This window comes from Schistocerca serialis, chromosome 2, assembly GCF_023864345.2.
Source record: "Schistocerca serialis cubense isolate TAMUIC-IGC-003099 chromosome 2, iqSchSeri2.2, whole genome shotgun sequence".
Classification (NCBI taxonomy): Eukaryota; Metazoa; Arthropoda; class Insecta; order Orthoptera; family Acrididae; genus Schistocerca; species Schistocerca serialis.
In genome coordinates this window covers 551,662,111-551,670,107 of record NC_064639.1, presented here as the reverse complement: position 1 = coordinate 551,670,107, position 7,997 = coordinate 551,662,111, and positions in this window count along the sequence as shown.

The following is a 7,997-nucleotide window of genomic DNA, read 5'->3' as shown; positions in this document are numbered from 1 at the left end:
TAAATATAACACAGCTGGGCTGTAGCATCAGCGCAATGTAGCTGTATGCATATACATTTGTTTTTGTTAGTCTCATAGTTCCTATGGGCACTGGAATTCTAGCTTTTAATTTACAGCATGTGCTTTTCCACAGTTCAGTGCCTTGATTATATTGTTAGTTGTTACCTTTACTCCTTTCATTTTTGGTGTTCCACTTAGCAATTTACAGTTTTTCATTGAGTCAGGTTTCCCATTCTTTCCTTTAATGACATCAGGTATAATGAAGATGTTCCTTGTGAAAACTATGACCAGTTTCCTCTCCATTTTTATTATATGCAAGCTTGCAGATTCAACCTAATGCTGTCTTTCTCAGTGGGTCATTAAACTCTCTATCTTTCTTGCTTCTATTTTGCCACTTCATTGAACATTAGAATCACAAAGCTAGCGATCTTTTACTGTTGGTTGGTTAGTAGATATTTTTGCATTTATTATTTTGTTGCAGTTCCCTCTCTATCTGAGTAGATTTAATCATTCAGGTTGTGGCAGTTCAACGGGTCACTAATTATGAAATTTCCATCAAATTCATTACTTTTCCTTGTATCTGGGTAATGTGAAGCATCCTTTTCTTTACTTGTGGTAGTATAAAATATTTATTTTGAGCTATGCATATTACTTTGGAAGTTAGTGAGAATCGTTAAGAGTATGGAAGATCCAGGATAAAAGATGAAGAATCTGTAGGATAAATGACTATCCCCCAAAATAAGCATTGAACTGTAGATACCTGCACAAAAATGTGGTAATTACAATTAGCTGTGTTATACATCAGAGTTTACATCTGCACACTCCCTGTTATAAACCTGAGACACATCTCACGTGGTGTTTAATAGTTTTCACGATACTTCACCTTTATTGTCAATGCTGCATCATTTACTAGTCTTGGTTAGACGTAGTTTTAAAACAGTTCTACAATGGGAAAAAAAATTTGGGAAAGTAAAGGAATATAATTTTTACTATGCCCTTTTGAATACTTACAGTTGTGTGTGTGTGTGGTGGGGGGGGTCTTTCACTGTATAACTTAAATAACAGTGTGCATATTCTTCAGCAGGTAGCTGTACAAAGTTATATCTACATTAGACACTTCACTTTATCTAAACTGACATTGTGAAGATTATGTATTATAATACAAAATTTGTGAGAGCTTACAAGAATACTGTCATACATTCTGTACTTATAAATAACAAATGTCCCTCTACATCACCTTAATTATAATCATAAAACTTATTTTGTGGTGCTGTTAAACACATCCAAGTTTTCAGAGAAGTAGTTGGTGTCATCCTTTTAACAGCAATTGTAGCTCTGTTATCGAGGCAGTATACCTCCCTCACAAAATCTACATATGAGGGTTGGAACTTTAATAGTGACAACTATTTATTAACAGCTCATACAAAATAGATACGTATTTCGAAGTTTTACTGACCTTCAAAGTAGTCACCAGGATTGTGTATAACCGTATAACCCATTGCCAGCAATGTGGAAGTCATAGGATACTCTTAGCAGTGACAGTTCGAGCGGCGCAGTCTATTGCCCGATGAATTTGTAACAGTTCTGAAGCGAATACTGTGAAGTGTTCCCTTCAATTTAGAAATCGAGTTGAACTCATGATGGCTTAATTCAGGGCAGTGCAGTAGATGGTATAGCACTTAGCAGCCCCATCAGTCAAACAAATCAGTAACAGCTTGCACCGTACATGCTTGAGTATTGTCCCGCAAAATGATGGTCAGGACTTTCAGAAAGTGTCATCACTTCTGTCTCTAAGCTGGTCGTAGGTTGTGTTCCAAAAATGAACAGCATAGAGACAGAAGTGATGACACTTTCTGAAGGACCTGACCATCATTTTGCGGGGCAGTGCTCAAGCACGTAAGGTGCAAGCTGTTACTGATTTGTTTGACTGATGGGGCTGCTAAGTGCTATACCACCTACTGCACTCCCCTGACTTAAGCCCTCATGACTTCAACACGATTTCTAAATTGAAAGAAACGCTTCACGGTATTCGTTTCAGAACTGCTACAAATTCATCGGGCAATAGACTGCGCCACTTGAACTGTCAACACAACTGGCACTGCTAAGAGTATCCTACGACTTCCACATCGCTGGCAATGGGTTATACTCAGTGCTGATGACTACTTTGAAGGTCAGTAAAACTTTGACACACGTATCTATTTTGTATGAGCTGTAAATAAATAGTTGCCACTGTTAAAAGTTCCAACCCTCGTATTAGCTGGAACAAAATTTAAATTTCTGATGCATTGAGTAGTTGATACACACATAAACTAGATTGAAAATTTTGCTCATATTTTTTGCACTGTCATCCTTCAGAATTAACTAATACAAAACACATGCTCATATCTTCACTGCTCTGTCTCCTGATTGCCTGGGGTGAGAGGTCGTGTCAAGTGGAGTGGGTGAAGTGAGAAAGGGTGTGAGGTTGGGGAGGGCAGAGTAAAAAGAAGAACGGCTGTGGGCTAGCATGTGAGTCATTAACAGATGCCGCCTTCTGCCTCTGGATGTGGTGGAATGCTAGAATACGTAGGTCCTCTCGCAATCGCACCCAGAATGGCAGGTTGAGCAGCCTACTGTTCATCTGTGGTCAGGTGGAAGCTTAGCTGTTTGTGCAGCAATCTTCATGAGCATGTTGACGAGACTGCCAATGTCACCCCTCCCCAGTGCATCAACATAGCTCTTGTTGGGTGCTGAGTTGTTGTGGCCAGTGGCTGCTAGTGCCACCTTCTGCAAAGCTGACATCCTGCCTAGTTTTCTTCTGGCTGGTGGCACTGGAAATGGTCTTTTTCAGATGTACTACAGCTCATAGTCCACACCACAGTCCCAGCTCATGCGGGCTGCCTGCCTGCTCATGCAGTGTGTGCTTTCAGAAGTGCATGCATTCTATTGGGAATTATTTTGGTCATGGTTACTGCATCAGAGGCAGGCAATTGCAGCAGCTGTATGTCCTTGAAATTGCCCAACCAGCCAGCACTAGGTGGTGTGTCAGTTAAAGAGTGCTCCTCCAGGTAGTTGACATAATGCAAAGGCTGCACACGGACAGTGCTGAAAGCAGACAGTCTCCTTGTTCTTTGATGCTCTATAGGGTAGCACACATTGGCAAGCTAATGCAGCTTTGAATTTCGTGCAGCTGCAATAACTTCCCATGCGTTCACTGCCACAGTTAATGCATGTTGGCTTGTCTCCTCTTCGAAGAGGGCTTGGATGGCCACCATCACACAGACATCAGGCATCAAGCTGTGGCATGCTACGTACCCATAGAACTGATATCAGAAACATTGAGGCTACCCTAGCCTTGACTGCAGATTATCCACAGTGACAGTTGTCTCTTGCCCATCTTCACCTGTATTCAGGTATGCACCATGCACTCTCCAAACATGAAGTCATCAGTTTTTTTTCTTTAAGGTGATCAGGCTGCATGGACCATGGGAAGCTGTGATAAACAGAATTGATTACATTGTTTGGATGTGGGGTGCGATTGTAAAACAGTCACCAGTGTGCTGCCATTTTTCTCGTGCTTCTACAATCATCACAGATACGCAGGTTGACTCCCAGTAGGTCCTTCCTTTACTGATTTCTCAGTGAAGTCAGACTTGAGCTACTGTGTGATGACATGCAGGAATCTTTGTTAGTCATCTTTCACTTGTATAACAACAGGTGGAGGTCACGGCTACTTCTGCTTGGCAGGTTGTGGGGGAAAGGTGTTGGAGCCAAGATTATCATCTGCTGTGGCTGCTGGTGTGGTAGCAGCTTCTTCTTCATCCAGGACTTTGAAGACACTGCTGCACTGAAACTAAGTTCGGCTCTCCACGATGTGCATGCCGGGTCAACTCATTTGGCTGGCTGCAAGTGTAGACCAACCTCTGTTTTGCACCCCTTGTTGGAGTGTGGAACACTGGTAGCAGGTCTTTTCTTCTGCTCACCATCTTCTGGTGGCACTCTTGAGGCGGAACTCCTTGGTCTACCTTTCCCTGTGTTCTTGCGGACTCTCAACTTCTAGCCTCTAAGCAGTTCCCCCGATGTCTGCCACTCCATTTTTCATGCTCCTTGCCAAAGAAGAGCTTGCCAGTCTGCCTCTCCTTGGAGTTCTTCGCCAAACTCCATCATAGTAGCTGCAGTTGACCAGCGTCTGTATATGTATTCTCCAAGTTACTATTTAGTGAGTGGTGGAGGTTGCCTTGTACCACTACTAGTCATTTCCTTTCCTATTTCACTCACAAATAGAGCATGGGAAAAACGACTGTCTATATGCCTCCATATAAGTCCTAGTTTCTCTTATCGTCATAGTCCTCATTCAAAATGTACAATGGTGGCAGTAGAATTGTTCTACAGCCGGCTTCCAAATGCCAGTTCTTCTAAATTTTCTTAATAATTCTCTACAAAAAGAACATTGTCTTCCCTCCAGAGATTCCCGTTTGAGTTCACAAAGCATCTCTGTAATACTTGTATGTTGATCAGACCTACTGATAACAAATTCAGCAGCTCATCTCTGAATTGTCGTGATGTCTTGCTTAACCCTTCCCTCACGCATTGCTCAAGAATGGGTCACACAAGTTTTCTATATGTGGTCTCCTGTATAGATGGAAGTTGACCATTTGTCATATCCACTACTGTCCTTCAAGTTCATCCATTTGGTATTGCTTTCCAGCATTATGCCTGGATATTTAATTGATGTGTGTCAAACAGCACACTATTAATACTGTATTCTTTTTCCAACTCACCTGCATTAACTTACAATTTTCTACACGTAGAGCAAGCTGCCATTCATCATACCAAGTAGAAATTTTCTCTAAGTCATCTTGTAGCTTCCTACAGTCAATGGTGACTGCTTCCCTTACATCATAGCCTCATCAGCAAACAGCTACAGATTGCTGCTCACTCTGTCTGTCTGATCATTTACGTATATAGAGAATAAGAGCAGTCCTATCACGCTTCCCTGGAGAACTTCTTACAATACGCTAGTCTTTGATGAACACTTGCCAAGGACAACACACTGGCTGCTATAACTTAAGAAATCTTTGAGCCACTCACATATCTGGAACCTATTCTGTATGCTCGTACCTTCATTAATAATCTGCAGTGGAGCATTGTTTCAAATATTTTCTGGCCCTATAGGAATATGTAATCTGCCTGTTGCCCCTCATCCATGGTTTGCAGGGATATTGTGTGAGAAAACAGGGTATCCTGCATTCTGGAAAACTTGGGGAAGGTTAGTATATTTTTGTTCTAAAAACCCTGGAAAAGGAACGGTACCCAATGTGGTTTCGGGCAGAGGCATTTGCTTGCCTTCCACTTGGTTGCATACAGTGCCGCTTTTGCCATTCAGTCGTAGCTCGGTGCTGTGCAGCATCCCACTGCCATTATTTTCGGCATTCTCAACCCCCTCCATCAGTCAGTCCAGCACAATGGCTCCTTAGCCTGTCCTTGGCACATACTGTCACTTTATTTACTAACAGAAAGTGATAACAAAGGCATATCTTTTAGGTGATTTTGTGGTCTATTTGAATACATTTAGTTTAAGCATGGAATATTAGGGCACAATAGATTTGCTTGTGGATATTCAATGCCAAATGGTCTAGAGGATCCATCGTGGATTTTGATGAAATTTTTTGGGAACATTCACATGTTCCCAGTACACGTTGGTAAAGTTTTACAAACACCAATTCAATCTTGCAGAGATTTCTTTGACTCGATAGTACAGGATCAACAGTGCACCTCTAAAGAACCTCCTAATCGTTCAGTAATATTGCACAACAATATTGTGCAGTGTTGAAATTCTCACTATATTACTCAGTAATATTGTAGTTCAGACCATTGGACGATAAAGACGCTGCTGTTGTGATAGTTGCTGTATTTTGTTGCAAGCAGGTAAGAAAAGGGTGAATGAAAAATTGGTTCAAGGAGTGTCAAAGTTCACTCATGAAAACTTATTCAGAGAATTGAGATTGAACATTCATAACTTTTTACCTGTTGATGGTCCAAAATTTGATACATCACTGGAACTGGCTGTCCCCATACATAAACACTTCTCCCTTCCCCCTGGAAAACCAGCTGAAAAAATATCTGCTTGAAAAAAATTTGAACTTCAGCTTTTGATAACTCCTGAGTAAGTACATGATATGCCTGAAACTGTGTATGTAATAATTTACCAACACAAGGTCTCGGAAAATTTCATTCTCCTTTTGCTTTCCAGTAGTTCACAAATTGAGGGCAAAGCTAACAGATTTTATATATAAAAAAGATGTTTTAGCCCACTTTTACAAAAAGTATTTTCCAAGCACCTTTTAACCATTTTCATTAGAAAGACCAAGTTCTTAAACACCTAACAAGTTTGTTGGGTTTTGCAAAATGAACATACGGGGGGGGGGGGGGGGGGGGGGGGGAAACAGAATTTTTTTTTAAAAGCTATATATTTTTCAAATTGTTTACAAAACAGCCTTATCCCCTTCAAAATAACTCTCAATTACAACTAATACATTTGTCCCACTAATGCTTCTACTGTTTGAAACGTTTTTGTAGTCATCTTTAGAAATGGCTGACCAATCTTCCCTCATTTTTTTCTTGATTCTTCAGTGTTGTGGAATGAGTGTCCTTTCATGCACCTTTTCACACGTGGAAATAAGAAAAAGTCGCACAGAGCCGGGTTGGGAGAGTAAGGTGCATGGGGAAGCAGGATCATTACCATTTTTAGCCAAAAACTGTCTAATAGAGATGGCTGTGTGTGCAGGTGCATTGTTGTGGTGGAAGAACCAGTATCCTGTCTGCCGCAAATCGAATCTTTGTTGCACAATCTTAAAACTTCCAAAAAAAGGCTTGATTGATGGTCTGACTTGGGGAAACAAACTCTGAATGAACTAAGTCCTTGGCATCAAAGAAGCAAATTAGCATTGTTTTGACGTTGACTCCATTGTTGCTTTGTTTCCGAGTCATAAGTCAGTCAGAATTTGAGGGACAAACTCGGCAGCAACCCTTCTCATACCCATATCTTCCAGTAAAATTCACTGAACCGAGCTCCAAGATAACCCACTAATCTCTAACAGTTCATCAATGGTCTGCGAGCACAAGCTCTCGAATTTTTTCAATATTTTTGTTGATTTGGGCAGTTGATGGACATCCAGAATGTTTGTCATCGATCGACATGTTGCCATTTTTAAATCAAGCAAACTACTTGTACACTTGAGGTTTTCCCATAGCACCATCTTCGTAAGCTGTTTTAAACATTAAAAGAGTTTCGGCTTTATATTGAATAGAAAAAAAATTCACAGCTGCATGTTGTTCACTTATACTTGCCATCATAAAAAACAGCGATAGCAAATAAGTCACTGCATATAAACAGAACAAGCCAGGTCAACAAGATAGGCAGCACTGTACTGACAGTAGGTTGCGCTGTACACGCCTAATGGCAGAAAAGTGTACTACACAAGCTCCGTCCACGCCAGTGTTATTTCAGTTCTTTTTGGGTACCCCTTTGTATAATACCCTAGAAAGCAGCAATGAACTGAAGGAATAGTGAAAATGTGCCCATGTTGTGTGTGTTGGTACTCAACTGAATTCTCTTATCTTTTATTATGTTTTACAATTGTTTAGAAGTCTACAGAGAGGGTAATATCATAAGTCTTGATTAGCTGCAAGTGATGTAGATTCAGAACAACCTGAAAATCTGTGGAAAAGGGGTGTCATATGTCATCACGACATATTTTAAACAGTGGGAACTCCAGACTGCAATGTCAACAATATGTGTTGTTGTTGTTGTTGTCTTCAGTCCTGTGACTGGTTTGATGCGGCTCTCCATGCTACTCTATCCTGTGCAAGCTTCTTCATATCCCAGTACCTACTGCAACCTACATCCTTCTGTATCTGTTTAGTGTATTCATCTCTTGGTCTCCCTCTACGATTTTTACCCTCCACGCTGCCCTCCAATACCAAATTGGTGATCCCTTGATGCCTCAGAACATGTC